The sequence below is a fragment of the Marmota marmota genome, unplaced genomic scaffold, assembly GCF_001458135.2.
Source record: "Marmota marmota marmota unplaced genomic scaffold, marMar, whole genome shotgun sequence".
NCBI lineage: Eukaryota > Metazoa > Chordata > Mammalia > Rodentia > Sciuridae > Marmota > Marmota marmota.
Window position 1 is genome coordinate 11989363 of NW_026000196.1, and position 20296 is coordinate 12009658.

Here is a 20296-nt window from a genome sequence, read left to right on the forward strand (position 1 = left end):
GAATTGCAGCCTGAAATTACCTGATCTATGGTTGAATGAGCTGCGGTCAGTCGAAAACAGGGAAGGTGACGTCAGTTTACCATCATGGTGGCTGCTGGCCTCCTCTGTGGTCTGACCGGTGTGGAGAACCGAGATGGACCGCTTCCTTTCCCCCATCTCGAACCCAGAATTCAGCCCTGAGTACGGTGCTTGCGCGGCTGGCAGAAACTGCAGCACTGTAACCCTGCGTCTCTATCCCAGCGCGCGCTGCAGACTCTAGCCGCGGGGCGATTTGCTGAATAAGCAGTGTTACCCTCCGTGCGACAAACCTCTCGCGTTTGAGTCCCCGTAGCCGATCCTCATGCAATGGAAATCCTTCCTCCAGGTTCCGGAGCACCCCACTATTGCTGGAAATTCCTAACAAGATATCCTTTAGCCGTCCTGACTTGTCATACTCCCACACAGTGAAGCAGCACACGGGGGTAATGCACTCCCCTCGCCGCCATCTTCCCTTCCCTGGGCTTTTCTTGATTGGTAGAGTTTTGATGGCATCTTCTATTTCATCACTTGAAATTGATCTGTTTAAATTGTGTATAACATCCTGATTCGATTTGGGCAAATTATATGACTCTAGAAATTTGTCAATGCCTTCAATATTTTCTGTTTTACTGGAGTACAGGTTTTCAAAATAATTTGTAATTATCTTCTGTATTTCTGTAGTGTCTGCTGTGATATTTCCTTTTTCATCATGTATGTTTGTGATTTGAGTTTTCTCTCTCCTTCTCTTCATTAGCATGGCTAAAGGTTTGTCAATTTTATTTATTTTTTCAAAAAAAAAAACCAACTTTTTCTTTTGTCAATTCTTGCAATTGTTTCTTTTGTTTCAATTTCATTGATTTCAGCTCTAATTTTTATTATTTCCTGTCTTCTCCTAGTTTTGGTGCTGATTTGTTCTCTCTTTTTTTGTAGGGCCTTGAGATGTAATGTTAAGTCATTCGTTTGTTGACTTTTTTTCTTTTAAGGAATGAAATCCATGCAATGAACTTTCCTCGTAGTACTGTCTTCATAGTACCCCAGAGATTTTCATATGTTGTATCTGGGATCTCACTTACTTCTAAGAAATTTTTAATCTCCTCCTTGATGTCTTTGGAGGATGAAATCAGAAAGGAGCCTTAGGTGTGCAGTGTGTGGCTGTCGGCTGACTTCAGAACCTGTGTGAAGTTGCAGGTGTAGGCAGGCTACTGCATGTAGGGGACTATATCCACTGCTATAGAGTCCCAAGATGGCAGCAACTGGGGGCGCGCCACATTGGTAGATGGGGGTCCACATGGGAATGACGGCTGGAGTTCCTGCATGGGAGAAGCTGCCCCTTGTCCTACGTGGGAGTGGCATCCATAATTTCTGCTTGGGTGGGTAGCCAAAAGATCTGTGCAGATGCTGATGGTGTTGCTCAGTACTGGTAGTCCTGTATGGGCAAGTAGTTGGGAGACCTAATTGACACTGAGGCCTGGAGCACCAGATGGGCACTGTGGCTATTATTCCTGCTTGGGAGCAGGAATATCACTTGCAGAGAAGCATTATACTCACTACTTGAGTCCCAGATTACAGAGCAACAGAGAATGCTACCTCCCTCTGGCCCGCCATCTTGGATCTCCCCGCACTTAATGTTCTTTAAGACTCACAGACATATGACCAGTTCTGGATCCATGACCAATCTTTTTTAGGTACTTGGGATTGAACTCAGGGGCACTCAGCCAATGAACAGCCACTGAGCCACATCTCCAGCCCTATTTTGTATTTTACTTAGAGATAGGGTCTTTGTCTCACTGAGTTGCTTAGCACCTCACTGTTGCTGAGGCTGGCTTTGAACTCTCCAGTCAAAGTAATCTTGAGCAAGAAAAAGAAAGTTAAAGATATACATTCTCTGACTTCAAATTATACTACAAAGCTGCAGTAATCCAAAAATAACAGTACTGGCATAGAGACAGACATATAGACCAATGGAATAGAATAGGGAACCCAGGAATGGAGTTATGCCCGGGAGTGTATGAACAGGGGTCTAAGAGTGGTCCCCCTGAAGGAAATCAGGAGCAGTCATTTGACATAAGAAATAGAGACATTAGCTCAACGAGAAACAGCAAATATCAATTTCATGCTTGACTTTTTTTTCTGCTTTTAAATTATATATTTTCCCATCTTCCCTGAATAGAACTGGGCCAGGCTTACCTCTTTAACCACAGCTCTCCCCACTCTCCCATGATCCCTTCCCTTCTAGGTCATGGATGTCTTTCAGGTCTATGAATTTTTTTGGTCTCTTTCTTTGGTCTCATTTTTTGGCCTCTTTCTTTCATCACCACATCTTTCTGGTCTTCCAAGCTCATCTGGTTTCTCTCTTCCTCTTTTGTCTACTTAAGTAAATTAAAATCATTCTCTTAGGAAAGCAACCATCACTGGGATGCCTTCCTTGACTCACCAAGACAGGATTAGGTTTTCCTGTTACACAGTCCCATAAAAAGATGTGGCATAATCACAAACAAAAGCATTTGTGTAAGCTTGTGTTCTGGACATTAGACAAATCTGCAAAGGATATCTCTTTCCATTCTCATAATGGTTCTGTGCAGTGCTTGTGTTATTACTCTTGGGAAGATAAGGCTACTTAGGCCAAATGGTTTAGGAATTTGTCCAAGGACACATCAGTAGTAATAGTATGTGCCAGTTTTATTACTCTATTTATTTATTATGTGTGTGTGTATGTGTGTATGTGTGTGTGCACATGGTACGAGGATTTAACCCAGGGATCTTCTACCTCTGAGTCACACTTCCATCCCTTTTTGTATTTATTTGAGACAGGGTCTTACTAAGTTGCTCATGCTGCCCTAGAACTTGCAATCCTCTTGCCTCAGCTTCCCAAGTCGCTGGAATTACAGGCATGGGCCACCATATCTGACCCAGTTTTCTTATTCTAAATACCATGAATTTCTGCTTATTCTTTGTAGCCCTGGTGTATTAAGGGCTTCTGACAGTAGAGGAATCATTGGTGCTGAAGGCTTTGGTAATTTCTAACACTTTACTCCACATAGGAGCTGGTAGAAGCTGTCAAGGAAACAGTCAATTAGTGCTGTGTTTAAGGTTGCTTTTCATCTGAATTACCTGAGTCCCTAAAGACTCTCTTTTTTGTTTATCTACCAAAATTGAGCAGACTTCAGGCTTGCGCTAACATGGAACAATTAGTCCAAGAATGACAATTCTGTTTTAATTGGCTTTTCATGTCTTAAGATATCCGGGTACCTTGTTAACACTCAGTATGCAGCTTTCTCTAGAGGTGGGTTCAAATGTGGGAGGAAATGGGAAGTCATTCCCTATATAGAAGAAGATGTAGGAAAGAAAAATTGTGGTCTTGTTCTCTTCCCTTGTATGTGCATAATACTTGAGGGTTTATAGTTTGCACTTATCATTTATAACTTTCTGCTCACAAGTATAAGTTTAGCCAAAGCAATTTTAACATACTCAGAGTGTTCTGTTTCAGAACTTTTGTAAATAGAAAATAAAACCCTCTTAATAGTCTATGGCAAACAACCTTTTCAGTTTGCTCTGAAATAAGGGTTTTATGGGATGTAGGACTTTTAGGGCCAAACCTGGGAAAGTTCCCAGCAAAATGTGATGAGGTGGTTGGCCTATCTAATATAGATGTTCCTGCATAGATGGGGAGTAGGGGGTGGTAAATAGCCTGCTGACTATTTTTGTCATTAAAATTTTACTGAAACACAGATATACCCATTTATTTACATATTGACTACGGTTTCATGTTACACTGGCAGAGTTGGAAGAGACTATATATCCTAAAAAGCAGAACATATTTACTATCTACTCCTTTATAGATAAAGGTTGCCAATCTCTGATATATATATTTTCCCTGAAGGAAATCTTACAAAGGAACTGTGCAAAAAGAGCTGAAGAAGTCTTCAAGGATAACCCAACCCACGTCCAGAACTGTGAACCCTACATATTTTATTGCATGATCGATCGACAGCCATAAAATGGTTCTATGTGGTAAAGTTCTAAAAATCCACTTAGTCCTTAATAAGAAGGTAATGCTAACCCTTAGCTAGAAATACCTATAGAATCATTGCTATTTTATCTTATCTAAAGTTCTCTTCTTTGTCTAAGTTCAGTGTCCTGGGATTTAGCCTCCTACTATCAGGATAATTTGGAGAATTAGAATTTGTCAATGATCAACTTAGTTCTTTAACCTATATATTTACAACAAAGACCTATGACGCTGGCTGCCTGCTTTGTCTACCAAAATGGACTCTAGAATCAGATACTTTAGTTAAAAACATAGCTCTTTATCCTACTACTGTAATCCTGTGTGGGTTCAACTTTTTTGATCTTTTTTTTTTTTTTTTTTACCTGTTAATGCAGACACTAGTAGTCCCTGCTAGGTCACTGTGGTAGGTTAAATGAATTAATGTAGTCAAAATACTAAATACCGGGCTATACATCAGAAGCATTCAACACAGTTAATTGGCTATTATAATATCATTATTATTAATAGCTTCTAAAATCATTATTTGGTCAATTATTCTAGCTCAGACTCCAAACTAAAACATAAAACCTACTGGGGGAAAAATGTGAATGTGGTGATCATTTCTGTCCTCACAGGTCCAAGAAGCACTTTCTCAGAGACATTTGCACTGAGCTTCTTGGGACTCATTCAGTGGGTCCCAGGTAGCATAACACTTCATTCTTCTCAGGAATTCAGCCAGAGGCAGAACTGGCCACTCTACTTTGATGTCACAGGTAAGCACAGAGTCACTGAGGGAGGTTAGACAGTAGCCAAGGTCACAGAGTTAGTACACAATGTTGTTAACATAGAGGTTCTCCTCTTATTTCTCTTGATGTGCAGTGATTCCTTAACTAGTGTTTATCGCCTTCTGTGTATTTTTAAATAATCCATAATGCAGCTATGAAAAAATTATTAAGTGGTATTAGATATTGAAATATTGCCCTAAACATCTATAGTAAGGGCAAAATAATTTATTGATAAAAGAAGAAAAAATGAAGTCAGGTTAATTCAGGTAGGTCCTCTAACACTGGTCTCTCTGAACCTCTGAGACTTCACAGAGATTGGTAGCAGAAGCCACAAACATGGGGACAGGGAAGCCCTGAGGAAGCTCATTACAGATATTGACTTCATCCTGAAATAATATTTTAATGAGAACATTTAACTCACAAAATACTCCTTTTCTGAAAACTTTTGTTCTTCCAATGCCTCTTGTGACACATACTTTGACCCAGAAAATTTATTCTGGATGATCTGAGAATTTTTGAGTTGAAGAGGACTTGCTATATTTTTGATGCTGAATGTCTCCCACAAGTGATGTGAAAGGCTTGGTCTCCAGGGCAGTGCTATTGGGAGGTGGTGGAACCTTTGAAAGGCAGGACTTAGTGGGAGGTCTTAGGTCATTCAGAGTGCCCCTGAAGGAGGCTGCAGGACTCCTGTCATTCCTTCCTCATTCTCTTTGCTTTCCGTCTATGAGGTGAGGGCTTTTGCTCCACCACATACTCTCACCATGATGGGCTGCCTCACTACAATCCCAAAGCAACATTATGAACTGGAACCACCAAAGCTGGGAGCCAAAACAAACTTTTATCTTTGTAAGTTTATTACTTCAGGTTATTTGTTATAGTGATACCAAATTGACTAGTACAGGATTTTGGGGGGGTAATTTTGAACAACACTATTTTTTCTTTTAATGATAACTGAAGTTCAGTGAAACTAAATGGCATGTCCAATGTCATGACTTAAAGAATTAAAACTAACATGTTGGAACTTATATCCCTTGACTGTTGGTTTAATGTTCTTTCTTCTGTGAGCTTTCCCCTATATGTTCCTGGTATATTTTTCTATAACCTATAAATCATATTCTAAGCCCAACCTCTTTAGTTAGTTTGGAAATTGTGACATTATGTTTAGGCTATAAACAGGCAAAATCCCAGGTCAGACCCAATTTTTGAGTCTGTGCAGTCCTATCCTTGTCTGAGACCTGAGTTCTACCTTTCATAAAAACTCCATTAGTTTTTCCTCTTTCTATGACTTGGTTTGTTTTATTGTAATGTGGATTGGCAAAGTTTATCTTCATCTGCACTCAGTATTTAATAGAATACAAGAACATTAGCATGAAAGAAAATAGCACCTGGTAAAGACTAAATGGTAAAGGAACAAGTGTTCAGAGAGGAGACGGAAGCACTTTGGCTGCTGCCAAACAGCAGCATTGACTGAAGGAAGCAAATGGTCTGCACGTAATTCTGTGAAGCAGCCTGAGACTAGTGAAAATTCTAGATGTGAACCTGTGAGTGATGGAGACCCAGCTCAAGAAAGAAACTGGAGAAAAGGGTTAATTGTACAGCAGTCACTTCTTGCCACATTGCAATGAGGGCTCAGGCATCTAACTAGGTGAATTATGTTTAACCATGGTCTCCAACCTTGCAAACTTTTTGATGTTGGTCCAGTTGTATGACCTCTGTAAGTCTCAGGGGTTTTTTTCAACAATAACAGGAATTAAAATGATATTTGCTTCACTGAGTTGTTGTGAAATTTGTAAATATTGTCTAGTACTTGGTGTGAAGACTTAGGACATGCTAACCATAATAATTATAATTACTAGCATCATCTTCATCATGACCATCATCATTGTTTAAGTCAGCTTTTTTTTTTGTCACTGTGACCAAAAGACCTGAGAGGGATAATTAGAGGAAGAAAAGTTTGTTTGGGTCTCACAGTTTCAGAGGTCTCAGTCCACTGACAGCCGACTGCATTGCTCTGTGTCTGAGATGAGGCAGAGCATCAGGGCAGAAGGGTGTGGTGGAGGAAAGTAGCTCAGAACAAGGCCACCAGGAAAGGGGGGTATTCCACTCATCAGGGATGAAATGTAAACAACAAAGGCATGGCCCCAGTGATCTAATTCCTCTAGCCACACCCTACCTGCCTAAAGTTACCACCCAGTTAATCTATATCAGTGGATTAATCCACAGATGAGTTTGAGGGGATACCTCACATCTAAAATCATAACAATCATCATCATCATCATCATCATCATCATCATCATCATCAAAAAAAATCACCATTCTGTCATAAAGTCCATTTCTCCTTTCTGGAAAGGATCTGTAGTTAAAGAAAATCTCCACTACTTATATCTGCAAACTATTTATTTTATGTTATGGTTTTGGGCATACTTCCAAAATCATTTATTTAAAATTACAGGTAACATATATTTTAAAGTTCACATTTGGGGGATTTTAAAGAAGTTATATGGTGCATATATAGCATATGCTACATCACAATCCCAGCAAGCTCTGGAGTAACACCCTGTCATCACTCATGCTCACTTCTGTGTCCAGGGTCCCCAAGACTGCTTCCAGACCTGGTTTCTCATACATTTATATTCCTGGATATGAATTTTTACAACATAAAAACACAAAACCAGCAAAGGAAAAATGCTCATGGGGAGAAGTCCAGAGGAAACCAGGCATAAGGTTCCAGGAGTATTCCTCAGTGGACTCACAGATGCACTTAACATCTCTGGCCACACATTGCTACAACACAGTGAAGTGTTGACTGCCAGAGAAGCTCATGAGACACTTGGAACTCAGAGGTTTTAGTTATGATTCAGACATACACATCCTTTTGCTCAGCACTTGCCGAAACTCAAGAATCCCAGGAGAAAAACAGGTTTTTAGCATAAACCAGGGGTTTGCATGAATAGCTTGAGCACAGTGAACCACCACTATAAGTTGGGGAACGGTAGCAACCTTCCCACAATCCAAGTTCCCAGAGTCTAGTGAGGAACCAACCTGGCAAGGAGGCCTTTTCAAGAGTGGCAGTTTCAGTTCTATTCTGTTGACTTTTTGACCCAAATTTTTGTAGGAAAATATATGAAAAATAATACTAAGAGGGATAAATGCAGATTACAAACTCATGTTAGTTTAGCTTTGCTACCAACTAAGATTACATATAGTGTTGCTGTAAATGATGTCATGGAAATCAGGTTTGCAGAATTTCTTGGATTTTGGAATTGCAAGTAAGGAATTATTATTCTATTTTTTTCTCTGTCTCCTATTTTTTTCTATATCCTTCCTTCCTTCCTTCTTTCTTTTACCTTTGACAAGTTCTCTTATTATATAAAATATAGAAGTATAGCATAAAAATGAAGTATATAATTATAAGTTATTTTTTAACCACATATAAAGTGGTACAGTATCGCTTGAAGGTAGATTGTAATAAGTTCAAGACAAATTGTAAGAGAATGACTAAAATAACAAAACATATAGTACAGTTAATATAAAAACAAGGTGATGAAATGGAATCATAAAAATACATTTGACTCATTCCAAAGAAAGTAGAAAAGGAGGAGAAGAAAAAAAAGAAAAGATAGGACAAATAGAAAATGAATTAAAAAATTATAGATTCAAAAATTATAGTGTCAGTAGTCACAGGCAATGTAAATGGCTCAAATATCTCAGTTAAAAGTAAAAATGTCAGAGTGGATTAGAAAAAAATAGACCACCTACATGATGGTTGAAATGAATATTATAAAACCACAAAAAGACAGAAATAAAATAATGGACAAAGACACAGAATAGTCAACACAATATTGAAGGAGAAGAACAAAACCGGAGGCCTGACACCAGCCACTTGAAGACTTACTTTAAAGCTACTGTAATCAGGACAGACTGCTGTTGTGAAAGAATAGAGGAATAGGTCATCTGAACAGGAGAGCCCAGAAATAGGTTCACATAAATATAGTCAACTGATCTTTGGCAAAGGAGCAAAATTAATACAATGGAGCAAAGAAAAAAAAATTTACAAAATAGCACTGGAAAAACTGTATACCCACATGCAAATATAAAAAAAAAAAATCTAGACACATACCTTATACCCTGAATAAAAATAACTCCAAATGGCTTAAAAACTAAACATAAAATGCAAAATTAGAAAATGTATAGATGGCAACATAGATGAAAATGTAGATGGCCCTGAGTTCAGTGATGATTTTTTAGATAGGACACCAAAGAGAGATGGAAGTGATAAACTGAATTTCATTAAAATAATAATAATAAAAATCTGTTCTGCAAAAGATATTGTCAAGGGACTAAAAAGATAAGCCATCAACTAGGAGTAAACATTTGCAAAAACATATCTGATGAGAAACTGTTACCCAAAACATATAAATAGTACTTAAAATTCAACAATAAATAAATAACCTGATTTTAAAAATGGGCCAAAATTCATAATACCTTATCTTATTGTTAGAAACATGAAGATAGTTAACAAAGCTATGTATAGTGTGTTATCAGAAAAATATGAATTTAAACAATGAGATACCATTACAAACCTATTAGAATGGCCTAAATTAAGAACACTGACAATACCACTGGCTGGGAAGGATGTGGAGCAGGAGGAACTTTCATTTATTGCTGGTGGCAGGCGCTATAGTTTGGTTGTGAGATGTTCCCCAAAAGCTCACGTGTGAGACCATGCAAGAGATTCAGAGAAGAAATGATTGGGTTGTGAGATCCTTAATCCAATCAGCACTCATGATCCAATTGCTTCCCCAAAGTCCCACCACCTCAGGACATTGCTATATTAGGGACCAAAGCCTACAACATATGAGCTTTTGGGAACCATTACAGATCCAAACGATAGCACGAACAATTCCTCAATCACTTGGTATTTACCCAAAGGAGGTTGAAAATTTATGTTGACACAAAAACCACAAACATGTTCATAGCAGCTTTATTAATAATGACCCAAAATTTGAATCAATCAGATGTCTTTCAGTAGGTGCTATGGCTTGAGTGTTGCTTGTTCCTCAAAGAATCATGTGTGGGGAGCTTGGTCCCCAGTGTGACAGTGTGAAATCTGATGGAACTTTTAATAGGTAGAACATACCATGAGATACTTAGGGTTTGCTTTCAGAAGAGATCCTGAGATTTCATCCTCTCTGGATTTTTGTTTGGAAAAGTGATCTTTTCCCACATGTGCTCTGCCATGTTGTGATAGTTTATGTTGTCCTCATCAGAGCTAAACTGATGACAGCACCCTGACTTTGAACCTTCAAAACTTTATGCTAAATAAACCTCTTTTCTGTACCAAGTTAGCCTGTCCCAGGCACTTTGTAATAATAAAAGCAGATTAATACAGATAACAGTATATTATTCAAAGCTCCAAGAAAATGAGCTATATAGCCATGAAAAGATATGGAAGAAACTTAAGGGGATATAACCCAATGAAAAAAAGCCAACCTTACTAAAATTGTATTATTCTAACTATATGACATTCTGGAAAACGCAAAACTGTGGAGTTAGCAAAAAACAACAGCAACAAAATTTGTGGTCTCCAGGAGTTAGAGGAGAGAGAAAGATGAACAGGTAGGCCAGAGAGGATATTTCGGATCTTGAAAATACTCTATGATACTATAATGGTCATTAAGCATTAATCCATAGAATGTAGAACACAGAGTGGACCCTACTGTAAAGCTTGGACTTTGCTGAGGATGTTGTGTCAAGGCAGGTCCTTCTGTAATAAATACAACACTGGGATGAGCTGTTTTTATTGGAGGAGACTGCACATGTGGTGGGGCATGGTCCCTGGGTTAGGACCCATGGGCAATCTGCTGTTCCTTCTTGCAGATTTTTCTGTGAACCTAAAAATTCTCTAAAAGTCAATTTAAAAATAAGTAAAAGTACAGGAGTAGCCTTAGGGTAGATAATTTTATGATGATAAGAATGCCAGTTAGTCAAGAGGACAAAATAATTTAAAATGTGTGTGTACCAAATAACACACCTTTAAAGTTCATGAAGCAAAGTCTTCAGAAACTTAAGAAAACACAAATTCACAGACATGGTTAGAGATTTTATATCCTGCTCTCAACAACTGATAGAATGAGTAGACACAGAGTCAGCAGGGTTTAGGGAAGCTGAACTAACTTATCAATAGACTTGACTTAAGAGTATACATTCTCAATTTTTACATAATGCCATATTAGTGACTGTTGTATTCTGCTACTTTTCCTATCCCCTACTATCCCCCTCCCCTCCCCTCTCATCTTCCCTCTCTACCTCATCTGCTGTTGTTTAATTCTCTCCCTTGTCCCCCCCCCTTTCCCCTCACAACCTCTTATATGTAATTTTGTGTAACATTGAGGGTCTCCTACCACTTCCATATGCTTTCCCTTCTCTCTCCCTTTCTCTCCCCCCACTCCTTTCTGTTTAATGTTAATCTTTTCCTCATGCTCTTCCTCCCTGTTCTGTTCTTAGTTGCTCTCTTTATATCAAAGAAGACATTTGGCATTTGTTTTTTAAGGATTGGCTAGCTTTGCTTAGCATAATCTGTTCTAATGCCATCCATTTCCCTGCAAATTCTATGATTTTGTCATTTTTTAGTGCTGCGTAATACTCCATTGTGTATAGATGCCACATTTTTTTTATCCATTCATCTATTGAAGGGCATCTAGGTTGGTTCCACAGTCTAGCTATTGTGAATTGTGCCGCTATGATCATTGATGTGGCAGTATCCCTATAGTACGCTCTTTTAAGATCCTCAGGGAATAGTCCGAGAAGGGCGATAGCTGGGTCAAATGGTGGATCCATTCCCAGCTTTCCCAGGAATCTCCATACTGCTTTCCAAATTGGCCTCACCAATTTGCAGTCCCACCAGCAGTGTACAAGTGTACCCTTTTCCCCACATCCTCGCCAACACTTATTGTTGTTTGACTTCATAATGGCTGCCAATCTTACTGGAGTGAGATGGTATCTTAGGGTGGTTTTGATTTGCATTTCTCTGACTGCTAGAGATGGTGAGCATTTTTTCATGTACTTGTTGATTGATTGTATGTCCTCCTCTGAGAAGTGTCTGTTCAGGTCCTTGGCCCATTTGTTGATTGGGTTATTTGTTATCTTATTGTTTAATTTGTATTTGGGGTAAAATGGGAATTCATAACTCACTTGAATCAAATGTATGAAAGATGATATGTCATGAGCTTTGTAATGTTTTGAACAACTAATTAAAAAAAAAAAGAATACACATTCTTTTCAACAATATATGCACCATTTACAAGTATGGACCATAAACTTGGCCAGAAAACAAGTCACAACAAATTAAAAAAAATTTAAAAAGATGATTCAAATCATGTGAAGTATGTTCTCTATAAATTTAGAATTAAATTAGAATTAAAAAACAGAAAGATCTCTTAAAAATAACTGAAATTCTGAAATTAAATTACAAACATCTATGTAGGTCACATGTCCACAAATAAATCAAAAGGAAAATAGAAGATAGCTAGAATAGAAAAGGGAAATAAAAACGCAATATATTAATAAGATTTGTTGAATGTTGTGAATAGATACTGGGTGACCTTTACAATATTAAATAATTCTATTGAAGCAGAACCAATGTCTCAAGTCAATGACCTATATTTCCCTTTAAGAGGAAATTTAACCCAAATTAAGCAGGAAAAGTGAATAACAAAGATCTGAATGAAAATAGATAAGATATAAGACATGAAAATATTAAAGAAAATAAAGGAAACTAAGAACTAGTTACTGGAGATTATCAATATATAATTTTGACAAACTAGGCAGACTGATCACAGGAAAGAAGGAAGAAAGTCCAAATTACTCACGGATAATGTTCAATGCACAGAATATATACTGCGACTATGAAGGGGTTTTTATAAGTAACTGTGGCAGTAAATTCAACAATGCAAATTCATTAGACAAATTCCTTGAAAGATATAAACTAATAAGCCTCATGCAAGAAGCAATATGTATCTTGCACGATTCTGAATACATTAAAGAAACTGAGTTTTTTAGTAAGCAACTCTCCCTTAAAGAAAACTGAAAGCCTAAACAGTTCTACTAATGAATTGTATTCACATCCTCTCCCAGGTTTTCAAGCAAACACTAATCTTGGTGTTACTATGAAAGAATGTAATTAAGTTTCCAAATCAGTTGACTCAAAGATGGGAAAATTGTCTGGGTGGACCAAACCTTATCAGATGGACCCTTTGGAATGAGTTTTCTCTGTCAGTTGACAGAGAAAAAAAATCACAAACTTAAACTGTATGTAGGACTAGATGTTCTGTTGGAGAGCTTAAAGGTGAGCGGGGTATATAGCAAAGTATGTGGGGAAACTCCTGGACAGAGTCCTAGAGTCTGGGCTGGCAGCTAACAAGGAAACAGGGATCTCTATTCTACAACTACTCAGGACTGAATCCTCTCTGGAAGAAGAAACTGAGAAATGGATTTTCCCAAATCTCCACACAAGGTCCCAGTCTAGCCAACACCACCTTCGTAGGTAGTCTTGTGGTATGCTGAGCTGAGTAGTTTGCCACACTTTGATGGTTTTCTGACTCAGAATTCTAAACTAATAAATTGGTGCTAGTTTGAAGCACTGTGCTTGTGGTTGTTTGTTTTGAAACCACAGAAAACTAATATACTCCTGAATACTCAACTTAGGAGTACACCATTACCCTGGTATTAAAGCCAGACAATGGAAACACAGAACTCATAAAGTGATGTAAAAATTCTCAACAAAATTTTAGCAAATTGAATCCAACTACACATAAAAATGGGCAAAATGCTGTATCAAGTGGAGTTTATCAGATATGCAAGTTTGATCTGTTCTGACATTTAAAAACCAATGCATGTAGCAAGCCATGTTACAAATTTTAAAAAGCAAAAAAAGGTTTAAGGTGAGAAAAAGAATTCGACAACAGTTCAACTTCATTCTTGAGTTAAGAAAATTCCAGCAAAGTTGGAATAGGGACTCCTTCATTCTACTACTCTATAGTTGACATGATACTTAGTGATAAAAGATTAGATACTATTCCTCTAAGATGGGAGAAAAGTAAATATTCCTGTGACTTTATTTTCTTGGTTCACTGATGCATTCTGGTATCTTGAAAGCAATCCTATTCTCTCAATCTCCATAGCATAAGTTAAGTTTTAAAATCAGGTGGTTGCCAGGCATGGTGGTGCATACCGGTAATCTCTGCTGCTTGGAAGGCTGAGGCAGGAGGTTAGCAAAGTGGAGTTCAGTTTGGAACTCCAATTTGAGTGAGGCCCACATCTCAAAATAAAAAATAAAAATGGGCAGGAATTGTCGCTTAGTAGTACAGTGCCACTGGATTTAAATCCAGATTTTCAGTACTGCGAATAAAATAAAATATTGTGATATCTATGCTCAGCACTATTATCCATCATTGAGCTTTAGGTTCTTTTCAGAGTCAAAAGACCAAAAGAAAAGTAAAATGGAACCCCCACTTTGCATGTAGTACTGGGAATTGAACCCAGAGTCACTTTATGAACTACATTCCCCAGTGCTTGAAAAAAAAAAACGAACCCATTTTGAAAGGAAAAAGGAAAAGTTTTTTTTAATCTGTGGATGACATAACTGCCTATGTGGAAAATTTAATTCACTCTATAAAATTTAAGTACTACAATTAGTAAGTGAGTTTAGAAGATTGTGGAATGCTAAATAAGTGCACAAAAATCAATTTTATTTATATCCAGCAAAGAACAATCAGAAATTGAAATGTAAAAAAGATTGGTGTATACAGTGTTAGGTGGAGAAACTGGGATTATCATATACTACTATAGGGAATATAAAATGGCACAGACACTTTAGAAAATTTATGGATAGTTGTTTTCAAAATTAAATGTACATGTACCATGTAATCCAGCCAGTCCCCTCCTAGTTATTTAACTAAGGAAAAAAAAAAGGATATGTCCATTTAAAGACTTGTACACAAATATGAAGGGCCATTTGTAATTGCCATATATTGGAAGGAACTGAAATGTCCATCAGCAGGTGAATGCATGAAAAAAGTATGATATATCTACACAAATGAAGCTACTTAGCAATAAACCTGAATGAACTATTGATATATATTACAGTGTGAACAAATCCCCAAATAACTGTGCTGAGTGCAGAAAGCCAGATTTTTTTTTTTTTTTTTGGTACCAGGAATTGAATTATTCAGGGGCACTTGACAACTGAGCTACATCCCCAGCCCTAATTTGTATTTTATTTAGAGACAGGGTCTCTCTGATTTGCTTAGTGCCTCACTTTGGCTGAGGCTGGCTTTGAACTCAAAATCCTCCTACCTCTCTCTCCCACGCCTCTGAGATTACAGGTGTGTGCCTTCGCACTTGACTACAAGAAGCCAGATTTTTAAAAGACTACAGTATATATGATTTAATTTATATAATTTTAGAAAATGCAAATGAGAAATGAGGAAGGCATAACCAAGGAGCACATGGGCAATTTTGGGAGTGATAGATATGCTCTGTCTTAACTCTGGTGATAATGGTTTCATTGATACATAAATATGTCAATCGCATTCAATTGTACACCTCAAAATATGTACTTAACTGCAATTGATCATTTATCAATATTTTTAAAGCTAGAGTTATGGCAAATACTAGAAGAGGATCCATTTCCAAAAACAATGTGTTTAACTTGCAGTCTCTCTCTTTAATAAACTTGAACATGATGACATTGACTTTAACATTTACAATGTTCTGTAAAAGAGTGCTTTGAAAGTTCTTCTAAATTAGTCATCTAGCTAATAGCCTCACAAAATTAAATTTAGTTTTTAGGATTTTGTCATTTGGTTCAATTTGTGAAAATCCTCCTCATCTCCATTTAAAACCAAAAAATGTAGTAAAAGTCCACAGGGAACTGTGTCTTGAGAGAAGTTGTAATTTCCAGAAGTCAGTCTTTGTTGTTTGTATATCCATGGGCCTCTCCTTCCCCTGAGGTCCAGCCTGGGAGAGGTTGATGTAGGAGATAGCCAACCCAATGCCAAACTTGTATTATTTACTCAAGCATGTACCTTTAACGTGGGACAGTCAGTATTCTGCCATACTCCTAAAAGGAAGTTGGCATAGCTCATTTTAAACTACACAGAACATAAGCAAATAAAAAAGGTCATCATTTCCCTTTGTTCTTTATCCCTTCCCAAGTCCACCTAAGAATAAGAGTTCTGGTTTATTAGGTAAGATCAATGCATACAGAGACTTTTTCTCCACCTTAAAATATGAAATAATTTTAAAAAAACTGCTTATGTACAGGCTGTATGCACAAAAAGAAAAATAAACCTGAAAAAAGAGATTATTTTCAGCACATTGTGTATGTTTTAGAAAATATCTTTATGACTGGACTCAGAGAGGGTTTCAGGTGTGGCCCTCTTACCCTGGAAAAGAGGGCAAGTGACTTCTGCAAAACCAGCCTAGGGACACTTAGATGAGTCTGAAAGGTTGGGAGTGAGGGAGTCTCTGCCCATCCCCAGCTGTGGCTCCTTAATTTCAAGATTTATCTAGGTGTTTGACACAATTACAATGGGGCCATGTATCATTCTCCCAGGGAATGTTCTCTTACTTCAAAGGGCTTGCTGTGGAAGGGCGAGACATGACCTAGCAGAGCTTCTTTGTAAGTTACTGGAAGCCAATGTGTTCCTCCTGCTCTGGCTGTGCAGGCACAAACCAAACACCATTTAACACGGCTGGCGTTTTTTCTTGTCCTTTCCTATTTGGAGAAGGACATTGACCCTAGTGAAAGTCAGGTTACTGACTCATGGAGGAGGGGGAACATCAGAGGACAGAACATCCGATAATGCCCCCCTTTAAACTTCACATCCCCTTTCTGGTGATGCTCCAACAAGTTCTAGAGTTATTCTTAAACAGTCTCAGAAATTACAGTGTGATTAAGGTGGACATCTTCAGTGGTATCATGTGGACATCATAAAGCTCCCAATGCGGTATGACATTAAAGACACTTAACCTGCAAGATTTTTCCAATGTAATATTAGACTTTTCCAGAGTAAACGTATGGAAAAAAAAATGACAGACCAACACAATGTTTAGAGACATTCTACAGGACCTCCAGACAGAACTCCTCAAAATGGTCAAGGGCATGAACAAAAAGCAAAGAGAGAAACTGACCTGAAGCATAAGAGACCATGGAGAAATGACAGTTAAGTACAGGATCCTGGAACCCACAGAATACATCAATGGAAAAACTGGCAAAATCCAAATAACGTCTGACAATTAGTTAATAGTAAACACCAGTGTTTTTTTTAATCGTGACAAATATATTATGACATTATAAGATATTGACAATGAGGGAATCTGGATGAACTATGTGTACATCTTTGCAACTTTACCAACAATATAAAATTATTCTAAAACTTTTAAAAGGTCTCTTCAAAATTATAAAAAAAAAGTTGATCCAAAAAGAATGTTTGTAGTTTGTTGAAAAAAAATAAACCTTTATAGCTCACAAAGATGATGCCTGAATAAATGAAAAAAAAATTATCTAAGCAGATGATGTTCTTAAATCATTTCCTCTACACTATGAATTGCATGGCTCTCTTTCCCCACCAAAATCCCTCCCAAATTTGGTAGGTTAAGTTCTTCACAGAAGTAGAAAAAGCAATTATAAAATGCATTTGGAATCACGTCTTGGCCTTTTGGCTAAAATCAAGTGTAGTATCTGTTCTTATCAGTTTAATATCTGATATGTTCTGTATCCAAGGACAATATATTAAATGGATTTTTGGAGCAGGGAAATGGAATAGGAGCTTGCTCTATCCACTCCACACATTGACCTGGTATCGCAGTACCTTCAGGAACAGTGCACTCTCCTCAGGAGACTAAAAAAAGTCATTTGAAAAAATAAGAGACTCAGAATAGGTAAAACAATCCTTAGCAAGACGAGTGAAGTAGGAGGCATCATAATACCAGACCTTAAACTATACTACAGAGCAATAGTAATAAAAATGGCATGGTATTGACATCAAAATATACATGTAGTCCAATGGTACAGAATAGGAGACACAGAGACAAAACTACATAAATACGATTATCTCATACTGAACAAAGTCTCCAAAAACATAGCCTATTCAACAAATGGTGCTGGGAAATCTATATGTAACAAAATTAAATTAAACCCTTATCTCTCACACAGCACAAAAATATTAATTCAAAGCAGATCAAATACTTAGGCACTAGAACAGAGACCCTGCACCTAATAGAAGAAAAAGTAGGTCTAAATCTTCATCATGTTGGCTTAGGACCCAACTTCCTTAACAAGATCCTAAAGTGCAAGAGGTAAAATCAAAAATCAAAAATGGTGTGGATTCAAACTAAAAAGCTTCTTTTTAGAAAAGGAAACAATCAATAATATGGAGAGCCTACAGAATGGGAGAAAATCTTTACCACAAGACCTCAGTTAGAACACTAATCTCCAGGACATATAAAGAATGAATTCAAAACACACACACACACACACACACACACAAAACCCAACCAATAAATAGGCTCAGGAACTGAATAGACACTTCACAGAAGAAATACAATCAATCAACAAATATTATGAAAAAATGTTCACTGTCTCTAGCAATTAGAGAAATGCAAATCAAAACTATTCTGAGATTCATCTCACTCCAATCAGAATGGCAATTATCAAGAAAAGAAGCAATAACAAATGCTGGTGAGGATGTGGGGGAAAAGGTGCACTCATTCATTGCTGGTGGCACTGCAATTTGGTACAACCACTATGGAAAGCAGTATGGACATTCCTCAGAAAATTTAGAATGGAAACATCATTTGACTCAGCTATCCCACTCCTCAGTTTATACACAAATGACATAAAAATCAGCATACTATGGTGATGTAGCCATATCACTGTTTATAAATTTAGCTAAATTCACAATAGCTAAACTATGGAACCAATGTAGATGCCCTTCTACAGATGAATGGAAAGGAAAATGTTGTACAGATACACAATGGAATATTACTTAGCCTTAAAAAAAGAACTAAAATTTGGCATTTGCAGGTAAATGGATGGAGCTGGAGAATATGATGCTAAGCTGTGTATTCATCTGGTCCTGGGCTTTTCTTGGTTGGTAAGCTTCTGATGGCTTCTTCTATTGGTCTGTTTAAATTGTGTATATCTTCCTGACTCAACTGGGAAAATCATATGACTTAAGAAATTTGTTGATGCCGTCAATGTCTTCTACTTTATTGGAGTATAAGATTTCAAAATAATTTCTAATTATACTCTATATTTCTATAGTGTCTGTTGTGATAGTACCTTTTTTCATCACGTATGTTAGTAATTTGAGTTCTCTCTCTCCTCTTCATTAGCATGGCTAAGGATTTGTCAATTTTATTTATTTTTTCAAGGAACTAACTTTTTGTTTTGTCATTTTTTTTCATTTTTTATTTTGTTTCAAATTTATTTATTTCAGCTCTAATTTTAATTATTTCTTGCCTTCTACTGCTTTTGCTGCTGATTTGTTCTTCTTTTTCTAGGGCTTTGAGATGTAGTGTGAGGTCATTTATTTGTTGAATTTTTCTTCTTTAAGGAATGAACTCCATGCAATGAATTTTCCTCTTAGTACTGCTTTCCTAGTTTCCCAGAGATTTCAATATGCTGTGTCTATGTTCTCATATACCTGTAAGAATTTTTTAATCTCCTCCTTGATGTCTTCTGTAACCCATTTTTCATTCAGTAGCATATTGTTTAGTCTCCAGGTGATAGAGAAATTTTTATTTTTTTTTTGTCATTGATTTTCAATATAATTCCATTATGATCTGATAAAATGCATGGTAGTATCTCTACCTTTTTGTATTTGTTAAGAGTTGCTTTGAAGACAAACAACAATAAGTGTTGGGGAGGATGTGGGGAATAGATATACTCATACATTGCTGATGGGACTGCAAATTGGTACAGTCAATATGGAAAGCAGTATGGAGATTCCTTGGAAATCTGGGAATGGAACAACCATTTGACCCAGCTATCCCTCTCCTTGGACTATACCCAAAGGTATAGTCCAAGGACTTAAAAATAGCATACTACAGGGACACAGCCACATCAATGTTTTTTGGTTTTTATTTATTTTTTTAAAGAGAGAGAGAGAGAATTCTTAATATTTATTTTTTAGTTTTCGGCGGACACAACATCTTTGTTTGTATGCGGTGCTGAGGATCGAACCCGGGCTGCACGCATGCCAGGCGAGCGCACTACTGCTTGAGCCACATCCACAGCCCCACACATCAGTGTTTATAGCAGCAAAATTCACAATAGCTAAACTGTGGAGCCAACCTAGATGTCCTTCAGTGGATGAATGGATAAAAAAATGTGGCATATATACAAAATGGAATTTCACTCAGCATTAAAAGAGAATAAAATCATGGCATTTGCAGGTAAATGGATGGCATTGGAGAAGATAATGCTAAGTGAAGTTAG

General features: G+C 37.3%; 1 long non-coding RNA gene and 1 other non-coding gene across 3 annotated transcripts in view; both read left to right on the forward strand.

Moving 5' to 3' along the window:
- The window catches only part of LOC125612495, a 50207-nt gene extending 31265 nt beyond the window's left edge, over positions 1-18942 (forward strand). The window contains exons 2-4 of one of the 2 annotated variants that reach the window (XR_007342849.1): positions 3899-4067; positions 4642-4779; positions 18881-18942. This is a non-coding gene — a long non-coding RNA (uncharacterized LOC125612495). The remainder of the gene's footprint in view (positions 1-3898; positions 4068-4641; positions 4780-18880) is intronic. The other variant, XR_007342850.1, reaches the window with a different exon arrangement.
- On the forward strand, positions 17498-17688 carry LOC125612527. Its single transcript, XR_007342952.1, has one exon. It is a non-coding gene; the product is annotated as a U2 spliceosomal RNA (small nuclear RNA).
- Positions 18943-20296: the final 1354 nt, after the last annotated feature.